This window comes from Tursiops truncatus, chromosome 3 (genome assembly GCF_011762595.2).
Source record: "Tursiops truncatus isolate mTurTru1 chromosome 3, mTurTru1.mat.Y, whole genome shotgun sequence".
Taxonomy (NCBI): Eukaryota; Metazoa; Chordata; class Mammalia; order Artiodactyla; family Delphinidae; genus Tursiops; species Tursiops truncatus.
In genome coordinates this window covers 101073991-101085665 of record NC_047036.1, presented here as the reverse complement: position 1 = coordinate 101085665, position 11675 = coordinate 101073991, and positions in this window count along the sequence as shown.

Genomic DNA, 11675 nt, shown 5'->3' with positions numbered 1-11675 from the left:
CTTTGAGGTTTTATACTCAGTTACATACCTGAATAGTTCATTTTCTCATTTCTAATTAATTTGAGACATGTATGTATCAAGAGAGATCGCTGACTAGCATGAGTCAGCAAGTTGATTTCCAAAAAGCTTAACATTTTCATTACTATTATAATAAGTAAATATAACTATCCTTAGCCTTTTTGAATCTCCCTTCACAGAGCTTTACCCTCCAGACGTAAGCTGAGACACTGAGCCAGTATGACTCAAATACTCAAAAGAACTATGGAAGTGGCAGTGATAACATGCCACCGCAGTAAGCTCTTCTGGCTCCCAAGCAGCCTCTCAGGATGATAGGGAGGAGGTGAAAATAAGTCTTACAACTGTGTCAAACATAATAAGTTTAACATGAGACCTTCAATTGATTTAACAAGCATTGATAGAGCACCGACTAAGCGCAAGGCCCTCCCTTTCACGAGGTATTCCAATATTTCATGCTTCTGCTGTTTCAGGCACACCGGCATCTCCTGAGAGAAAGCTGTACTTCCGTTGAAAGATCTCAGATAGTTATTAAAGATCTCATTGATTATTCTAAAAGTGGCATGGAGATAAGAGCCTCTTCCATGGGGGGAGCCTGGCTGGACTTGAGGACACAAGGGTGGGGTGTTCCAGACCAGATTACATGCAGGCAATGACCACAGAATTGAAGCATTCAGGCCCTGTCTCCCTCCAATGCATCTAACTGTGGAAACTCAATCAGGTCCAGAAATGAATCAATTTCCTTTGCCTGTGTCCTTAAATTTGATGAATAGAGCCTTTGCTTAGAGCTACTGAAGCTGCTATTCATCTCAGTTAGTTGCTAAATAAAACGTTGTTCTTGGATGTAATTCTGGCAAATATGACTTTGGAGATTTTTCGTTTAACTATGTAAGTCCAAATTATTCCCCAAGTGATTCTACATTTGAGCTATTTTTGTTACACATGCTCCATATTTTTTTCCATGTCAGAGACCAGGAATCTAGGAAGACCAGGTTTCTTGTTGACAGTGAAGAGGATAAACTCAAGTCTAACTGCACATTTTTGTGACAGCTAAATCCTTTTTGTAATGTTTATTAAGAATTATTTTTCTATTCGACGAAATTTGATAATCTGGAAAAAGTTTTAGACCTTTAGACATACAAAATTTAAAGTAATGAAGAAAGACAAAGTTTAAATAAACAAATAAGCTTGTGTATGATAAAAGAATCAGCAGTTTTGACTTGAAGTAGAGGGTGTAGTTGAACATTTTTCATACAATAGTTCAGAACCCCATGGTCTTCTATGGATAAGGACTTGCCCATGGTCATGAAACTAGTAGGGGTAGAATGTAATTGGACTGTGAGTCCTTCTTTCCTTTCCTTTCTAAATAAATTTTTAAATTTTTCTAAGTGAAGCAGGCTCAGAGCTTAGAGAGTCAAAAAGTAACAACTAAAAGCCTTCTCACCAAAAAACACCAGCCCCTGACCCGCCTCTCACCACAGCCCTAGTCTCCGTATTCAGGGAGCTCCTCTCTGATCTGTTGCTTTCAGTGTTTATACATCATCATTTTCTATATCATAGACTTTTATCCCTAATTTTTCATTATGAAAGAAATGTCAAATAAATATATACATATAAAACTATACATACACTTTAGATAAATTATTTAAAAAGTTGGAAGCATCATGACACTTCACTCCTAAATACTATGTAGTAATACTAAATATAAAATTATGCTATCTTTGCTTCCCTTGTTTTAAACATTATCACCTGACTTTCTCTTATGGTTGTGGAGGGTTTAGTTTTCTTACACCACCATCCAACTGTTTCACAGCTCACATCCACTCTGTGTCATTATAGTACAATTTTTGTTTAAATATATTCAACGTTGTATAATCTTTGTTTCTCCTGAAATTAATAACTGCCTTTATTTTTCATTTGCTTACTTTCTTCGCTTAGTTTCTTATTCATTCCTTTGACATCTTCCAAAAGCCTTTTAAAACATTTTACTGACATATTTATAGCTATAATATATCTATCTATCTATCTATAGATTTGGTTTTGGTTTTTGTCTTTAGACCTCCCGACTGGAGCTCTCCATTCTCCCTTGGCTGTCATCCTTGACCTGCCTTTGCCGATCTCCAAGTCTAGAGACCGGGTCTCCTGGTCTCATGCTTGATGTACTCCCTTGTCTCGATGCGACAGAGCCTCTAACAGGCTCATGAGGAAAAAAGGAAAGCATAAAGGACCACTTCTATTTCTTGAGTCACGCTGCTCCAGTCAGGACTGTTTTCACTACTCACCTGGTGTGCAGATGTCCTCCTGTTTCCATTTATCCTGAGGACTCCTGTCACCAGCTCCTGTGATCCAGCTCCGAGCACCGTGTACCATATCTTCCTCTTTCTTGGCTTATTTATTCCCTTGCTTTGGTGGAACACAGTCTCCAGGAGCTTCCTGAGAAACAGTGCATGGGAGGTAAAATTCTTTCGAACTTTCATGTCTGAAAATGTCTTTATTCTACGCTTGGTTGATATTTTGGCTGACAATGCATTCCAGGCTGGAAGTAATTTTCCTGCAGAGTTTGGAGTCATTCCTCCATTGTCTTTTAGCTTCCAGTGATGCAGGTGAGAAGTTTGAAATAATTCTGATCCCTGATCCTTTGCATACGACTTGTTTTTCCTTTGTTGAAACTTGTGGAATCTTACTCCTATTTTGAAATTTTTGCATGACGTCCTTTGATGTGGATCACTGTGATTTGTGATGCTGGACATCTAGTGGGCCCATTCAGTCAAGATTCATGTTCTTCAATTCTGGGAAATGTTTTTGAACTTCTTTTTGATGCTTTCTTCCCCTTCTTTGTCTTTTTTTATTTTCCAGAAAATGTATTCAACTTTCTCTTCAACATTTCTAATTCCATCCCTAATACCATTTCTGCTATTATGCTTTTAATTGCTAAAAACTGGTTTTTGTTCTTTGAAAGTGCTTGGGTTTTCAGGGGTTTTTGTTTGTTGTTTGTTTGTTTTTGACTAATAGCATTTGTTTCCTAAATGCAGTGTCTTCTCAGCTCTCTGAGAATATTAATGATCTTTTTAGTGTTCTTTTGTTGTTGTTGTTGTTTCCTTTTCTCTGCATTGCTTCCAATTTCTCCAAATTGCCTTTTTCCCTGTTGGTTCATTTTAGCTTCTACCTTCAAGGTTCATGACATCCCGCAGATATGTGACAATCCTTGACTGTCTACTTACGTTTAATATGGGGAACCAGAAAGCTGATTGGAAGTTTTGAGATGTTTGGTTTGGGCTTATCCATATTGCACTTCACTGTCAAATGATCTGGCTGAGGTCATTTGTTGGGGAACTTTGGATGTCGGTAGGTTTAGGTCTTTCCCTTAGGGCTGGGCAGTTTCCAGCTGGAATACTTTTCTCTTTCTCCTGTCTAGAAGGTCAACATCTGGCTTCCTGTATTCTGAGAGTTAAATATGAAAAAAAGCTGAAAGGAATCATCATTCAGAGCGCAAACATTTGCTTCATTTCCCTGTTCTGATATGGTAGCCCTGCCCTTAGCACTGCCTGGCACCCGCCAATCCAGATAGCCTCAGTTTCCCCTCTGCAGGGAAGAAACCTCCAGTGCATTGTGGGGCTGGGAGGGAGCCGGCTCTTCCAGAAGTCCTTGCACTGCCTTCTGGGGACTGACTGTGCACAGAAATCAGGTTGTTCTCCGCTTTCTCCAGTCCAGGTTTAGAATTTAGTTTCCTGCATTTTTAAAGATGCCTGCTGTACATCTGCTTTCCAATTTGCAAAACTGTTGTTGTTATCTCCTGTTGCATCCACCTGGCCCTGAGGAGTTTGTCTTTTATTTTAAATCACTTTACTGTAGTTTTCATAGGGTTTCAGCAAAATTAAGCAAATGTGTTCAATCTGTTATATCATCTAGGAAGCTCTATTGTGATTTTTTCTACTCCATTAAAAACATTGTACAAATCTTGTAAAGTATATAATTCAAGATTATATGATAAAGATAACTATGATACTTTTAATATAAATAACCACTCTAATCAGCTGAAGTAGCCATATCAGATGAAACCATGAGGTAATAACCAGAGGCACCGAATTTTAAAGGAAAGGAATGTTTAAAAAAGGAGGTGAGAACAGAAAAACTTTAATTTACGGTACATGATATTATACGTTTCAACTTCCAACACAGAAAACAGAAACGACTAGGTGGAAAAGGATAAATGTAGACTAAATCCCCCTTAAAGGGCAATCAAACAAATAACGGGAGAGACGGTTCCAGGAAAAAACCCTGACATTGATATATGCAGTAATAAAAGTTGAAAATAATCAATGACATTTTATTGAGTGTTTGATATAAACAAACCCTGATCAGTCCCCCTTTTATATTTTACATAAACAACCTAAGTCTATATTATATTTTAGATGCACATTAATCTATAGATTCCTGTAGGACAGCTGAAATCTACTGCAATCTACAGCCATGCAGTTAACATGTATGGCTCCTCGTGTGAACAACTGAAAGGAGATGGTCCCTCAAAGCAATGACTTTTTCACTAAAGAAGCAGGAATTAAAATGTGGAAAGTGCCAAACGACTGTCATCTGTAACACCCTGCACTTTCTCTTAGGCCTCCCTCCTCTAAGTTTCACAAAGAGACCTGTTAAAAGAGTCAGTGTCAGATACCTGGGCCACTGGGCATTGCAAATGGCATCTCAGAATTAGCTAGAAGAATGTGGGCAAGAGGAAAGAGTTTATGAAAAATCTTCAGTCAAATATATTATTTTTTTTAAAGCATATTTGTTGCACTGTTATGGGCAAAGAGGATAAAGGGGAAGCCCTAAGGAATGACATTCTCAAAGTCTGGGCATTCTCCCTTCAGGGAGATGCAGCCAATGCCAGGCATGATGTAAAAAGATCCCTCACTGCTGGTCAAGTGCCTGGGCTTCTCCCAAGGTGGATGCCATGGGGATTGAGTTGTGGTTCAGTGCTACACCTAGACAAACAAGCTGTGTTTTGCAGCAGTACACTCCTTCACCCCATAAGGTTCCCTCCCCTCCCCAAATCCCACCCCTACCTGTCAATCAGAGAAAAGCTGGTCCTTGACAATTCCTCCCGACAGGGTTTACCTCATCAGAAGCAATAACTTGACTTTGGTTTGCTTTTGTTTCTTCCCGTTGGCTCTACTTTATCTTACTTATAAAGTAACACTTGGAATGGAAACATTTTTTAATGATATACTGGCTGACTGAAACAAATTACCTTTGATTTATTTTATATCTTAAACCAAAACGAATTCTTGGTCTGACATTAGCTTATTCAGAGTGAAAGTTATTTCATTCTTAAAGTGAGAGATCCAAAGAATAATCTCTAAAAACCTCTCTGATATCTGGGTAGGAGATATCATTCCTCATTTCCTCATGCCACAGGAGGAAAAGGTCACCGATTATATTTAAGACATGTCCTATATATTGTGCCACTAAAATGAGTATATGGCAAGCCTGTGGTAGGAGGCCAGGGTTCCTGACTCAGTTAAATGCTGTCTAGATAGCTCGATTTGGACCTGGTATCCTGGCTTCTTTCCTTCTTCAACCAACTTGAACTTGCTCTCCAGATGTGGATTCTTTCCTTCATTTTTGGTAGGACCTGAGGTATCTGTGGGTCGACTTTTTGTTGCTGGCTCAGCCTATCCCTGACCCAACAGTTGCTATTTGAACCAGGTATTAGGTATTTTATAGAATTTCTGGAGAGGCTAGAGAACTGGGCTTGGTTGTTAGCGAGTTTCAAAGCAGCAGCGAGAAATGGCCAACCACTGCACTGGACTGTTCGTGAAACTTCCCTGCCACTGCCATTTGCCACACCCTGGACACCAGGGATGGACTCCAAAACCTCCAGTGAAGCTGAACCAGGAAGTCCAGGTGCCTCACTCATGACACTTGTCAGATTTGATCTCTCTTTGCAGAGCCAGTACTCACACTGGTCATCTCTGTCTCCTAATCCTAAGCAGTGTGTCTTCTTGGTGAAAGACAGGTCACATGCTGAGACTACCTACAAGGGAGTCTTGGGGAATGTAGTTTTAGCATTCCAGCCTCCCAGAACAAGAAAGAACACTAGAGGGAAGTTAGAAAGGGTGTTGAGTGAGGCATCTGCAATATCCACCCCACCCTAAAGGGAATGGGAACTCCCCACATTACTCATCTGGGATGAAGGAGTTCCCATCTTTGGGCCTGGGTTCTGGGAGTCTAGACAGGAGGATGTTCCTGGATGGTGGAGGGAAAACAGTATCTGGCCAGGGAGGCAGGCTGGGAGATAGATAAGGAGTTAATGCAGCAGGGAATCTGCTAGAATGGCTTGGTACCTGAGGGGCTCCTAAGATAGCCACATCTAGGAGACACCATACATGACTCTCTGTGACAGTGGAGTACAGTCGTTAACAGTACAGACTCCGGAGCCAGTCTGCTGGGCTTGAATGCAAGATCCACCCTTATTAGCTGTGTGACCTTCGGTTTTATATACGTATATATGTGTGTCGTGCATGTGTATGTGTGTGCACATGTGTGTGTTTGTGTGTGTCTAGGTCCAGCTTTCCCTGTAATGGGTCTGTATCCATGCTAAGGTGGTGACAGTGATGAGAGAGAAGGGGAGGAGTAGCCCTTCCTACCTGACATTCTCTCTCTATTACTAACCTTGGAAGATCGGAGTATTCTTTTATTAAGAAAGACAAATTAAGAGTTTGGACTTACCCACTACTATATATAAAATGATAAACAACAAGGACCTACTGTATAGTACAGGGAACTATATTCAATATCTTATAATAACCTATAATGGAAAAGAATCTGAAAAATAATATATACACATATATCTGAATCACTTTGCTGTACACCTGAAACTAAAACAACATTGTAAATGAACTATACTTCAATTTTTAAAATAGTAAAAAAAAAAGAAGAGGAAGAAAGTGAATAGTTTTCCTTACACAGGGAGCCTGTCTCTCTACCTGAGGAACAACAGAAAATTGCAGAGGAATTACAAAGGATTCCCTTAAGCAAATGAGCTCCTATATCATAATTACAGATTAAAAGGTTTGATGGGTTGTATCAGTTATCTAGTACTGTGTAACAAATCACCCCCAAAACTTAGTGCCTTCAAACAACAATTTATTATCTCTCATTCTTCTGTGAGTTGGCTGGGCAATTCCTCTGCTGGTCTTGTTTTTGTTCACCCACACAGCTGCATGCAGCTGGCTGGTTGGCTGGGCGGGCAGTCTAAGTTGGCCTCCCTCATGTGTCTGGTCACTGGTACTGGCTGTGGTTGCCTGATTCTGCTCCATCGGTCTCTCAGTCTCCTGTAGGCTAGGTTCACTGCCTCAGGTTGACAGAGACCCATCTCTCCCAGTGCTCCGGAAAGTGCGGGCAGCACTGCAAGGCCATGTAGGAACTCAAGCCACCTCACTTTCACCACGTTCTATTGGTCAAAGCAAACAAGGCCAGTCCAAATTCAAGAGAGTGGAGAAATGGACACTACCTCTGGATGAGATGAGCCCCAAAGTCACACTAAAAAACGGAGTGCCTCCTGGGATGTGGGCGTGGGGGAGGGGCAGGGGAACAGGATCTGTTGTCACTAAACAATCTATCACACACAGGAGGTAAATTCAGAACTGACACAATAATTAAGGATTCAGTGATGATACAGAAATTCCAAGTTCAGTACCAATCTTCTTAACAAGGCAAACACAACCGTCATTGTGATTAATAATTTCCCGCTGTTTTTCTTGAAATTCAGAAAAATTGAAAAACGATTTTTGCACTACTGTAGTTGAAGGCAGAACTTTTCAGTAACCACTTCATGATGAAATGAATAAGCTCCTTAGGTTTTTTAAATTGTAGCTTAAAAGTAATCCACTCATAACAGAAATATTACCTTCAAAAGGCCCCTCCAGGGCTTCCCTGGTGGCACAGTGGTTGAGAGTCCGCCTGCCGGTGCAGGGGACACGGGTTCGTGCCCCGGTCCGGGAAGATCCCACATGCTGCGGAGTGGCTGGGCCCATAAGCCATGGCCGCTGAGCCTGCACGTCCGGAGCCTGTGCTCCGCAACGGGAGAGGCCACAACAGTGAGAGGCCCGCGTACCGCAAAAAAAAAAAAAAAAAAAAAAAGCCCCTCCAAGCCCCAAGAGTCTAGAATTCCAGGACCTACATTAAGCCTCAAAGGACTCTATTGGCTCCTGTTACTGAAAATGTCATAGTTTTCAAGTGTCTCTGGCATGCTCCCTCATTGAATGAAATCTTAGGGGCTTTTCAGATCATTCAAATGAGTTTATGATGGGCCCTTCGTAGAAAGAGAGGTAAAAATCCTCCCTTCTCCCTTATTTCAAAACTTTCACCTGGCTTATGCTTGAGAACAGACTGAGTGTGGCCACCCCTGCTGGGAAGTGCCCTCCTGGCAGCCCTGAGGGGCCGCTCCCCTTCAGGCTGCTGGTGACAGAGCCAGCCCTGCAGAGAGTTGTTTCCCTTCCCCAGCCATCACCATTCTTATCTGTCCAGTTGAGAGGCGCTGGATTAAAGCTGGGCCTGGTCGGGGGCAGCAGCACAGAGGGAGTGCTGAGGTTTGCAAGGAGCTGGTATCATCCCCAGAGCAGGTGAGCGCACAGGGCTTACCTGAGAAATGCATGACTCTCCACACCTGTGCCTGCCTGGGCTGGGGATTCTTTTTCCTTCTTCCCACTTTCTTTTCAAATTCGATTTTCAGTTGGTACTTTTGAAAATGACTGTGCCGTGGTTACAAGATTCAAAAATCTTTTCCTTTGAACAATGTTTTTGTTGTGGCAGGAGAGACAATATTTAACAGTTTTTCATTTCTGTAAACCATCTCATGTCTTCCAAAAACGTGTTTTAAACTCATAACTTACAGATCATCATAAAAGACATCCCAGAGACCATTCTATTAATTGAACTCAATGAAAAAATAAAATGCAAAGTTGGATGAGCAGAATAACCAAAAGGCTGAAAGGAAAAACAACAAAGCATTAAAGGTATTTATTTGGGGAGATTAGGACTTTGATGATTTTTTCCTTCTCTTTTCTTGAATTTTAACATTTTTATTGTAAAAATAAATTTGTACATACAGGAATTTTACCACATGTTTAGGGAGCAATTAAGAATTTTGTTTTCACTCCCAAAATAATACATTAGCTTGTTTGTATAGATTGATGTGAAAACAGTGGCTTGCCGTTTATTTTATATTTGACTCTAATTTTATGGCCAGGGATTAGCCCCACGACAGCAAATACAGGCTAGATTTACAATGTCAGTGTCTTTCTTCTCCAAGGAAAGCATATTAAACTCCCACTCTGGTGCCGGGGCCATCTCAACCTGAAAGCTCAGTAAGTAGCCTTTCGACTTACCTTCAAATAGAAACAAACAAACTGAACAAGAAGAGAAGGAATGTTGTCTGCAACAATTTCAAATATGTACTACCAGCTTTCTTTTTTGAGCAGTGCTCTTGACCAGAAATCCTAGGAGAGACTGGCTTATCAGTTGATGGAAGAAAGATATTCAAGGAGAAATCCATGCAGACACTGTTAGCCAGTGACCAGCACTGAACGCACAAAATGATAAGAATGCCAGTGTTTAAAAGAGCTGGAACTTTTTGAAACAGAGTAGTACATGGACTTTGTCAATCTGATGTTTTAACGAGGAAATAGATGCCACCATTTTACTTTGTCAACTTTCTTTTTTGGTGGGGGGGATGATGTTGTTTCTGAAGATACTAATTATATCTCAAGTTGCAGCCAAGGAAAAGTTGCCCTCTAGACTACTGTTGCTACCAGCGCTTGGGCTCATAACTGGGTATTTTTGTGAAACAGTAGTGCTGGAAGTCTTTTAACGTCACTTAAAAATACAAATATTTTAAGCTTTCCCAAATTTCCAATTTTTAAAGAAAAATCATTAAGGCAATTTCTATCCCCAAGAATGCAAATGACAGAGAAGTATTTAAAGTGAGATTTCTCTCTTCTACAATAGTAAGGTTTCCTTTAATACAGTGAGGTATCGTTAAACCAATAAATGAGAGTCAATTTGTATATTTTACCTTTTAAATTAAGCATAATAGATGGTATGATTCAGTCCCACAAAACATGTTTTGAAGTAGATAAATCTGCTTGTAGTAACTTCACAAATTTTCCTTTGACTTTGGATTTATTATTTCAACTGTCTCTGGTGAGGGCATTTCATATGCTTATAAATCTCTTTCATTTCTTTTTTGTGCTTTAGTGCTTCATGTTAATGGACTCCATAACTGTTACATAAGACACATCTATCTGCAAAGGTTTAGGAACAAACATTTATACCAAGACTGTAAAAGTTGGCAGCCTTGGTGAATAGTAAATAACAGTGAATAGGAGCGAACATAAATATGCAGATCAATTAAATAACAGATTGCCTCCAAAGAATTTTTTAAAACGTTGCCTGTCGAGGTAGACACATCCAGCACTCAGGTCAATGCAGGATGAAGTAGGAATCATTAGGGTTTCATAGCATTCAACTTTAGTTCTCTCAAGTAAATAGATTTTCCCTAATTTTTGGAATATAATCAGTGTTTAATCAATCTATTTCACTTTAAGTTGCAAGAATCATATTCACTGGCTCTCCACTTCTCCTCCCTTCCCAGTCATCATACTCAAACCCAACTATGCTTCTATGTTCCCTAAAGTAACCCTTTTTGACCACTGACTTTAAGTTAGATAATTGTGAAATTTCACACTCGAAATTCATAGAAACAGGCATATTAGAGTTTCAGATGAACTTCAATTCCTCAGTCTTATCTGTTCCTAACAACCTTAGCTCACACGGTTAAAGGGGATATTGTAAGCAAGTGTCTTGCACATAGCAGGAACTCAATGAAGGTGAGATTTCCCTTCTGCAGTCTTGCTCAGTGGGTTGAATCTCCACCTCATACTCTCAGGGACATTGATTGGCATGAAAGAAAAGTCACTTTACATAGTTTAAACCCATTTCATATACTCATCCTACCTTTGAAGATCCTTGAGAGCAGGAAACATGCATCTTCGAATCTTCATTTTTGTACCCCAGTTCCTAGCATGTGTAAGTGTCAACAAAAGTCAGTGCTACTGCTTCTCTTCTGGTTGGCGAAGGAGGTCTGGGAGGGTGCGAATGGGGCATCCTGGTTAGCAAATAAAGGCAAGATTACTTTTTTACTCCTTTAAGACTTTTTCACTGAAGTTTGGCATGGGCAGTCCACTAAGGGAGAACCTTTGAGTAAATATGTAGCTCTAGAAAAAAACGTGCTATGCACATTAAAGATGGAGAGAGCCCCCGTAATTTCATTCCAATACTGAGTCCTAGCCAGACCCCAGTGCCTCTCTGTGATCTAAGGTGACTGCACCCTCATCTTAACACTTGAAAGAAATTTTCCAGGCAAAAACTCACCATTCAAATGCTATAGTCAACAAAAGCCTTAGGCATTTATTTGCTAAACATGAATTTAATTTAGCAAAGTTTCATTGTAGTTTGAGGGAAGGTAATATTTGACTCAACTAAGGCATTATTTACAAATGAGGAAAAAAGTTAACACAGTGGACAAAACATAAAGGGTTGAATGACACTGAAAGGTAGCTTTGAGAGCCACATTTATGTTAAAAGCAGCAGAAATGTAA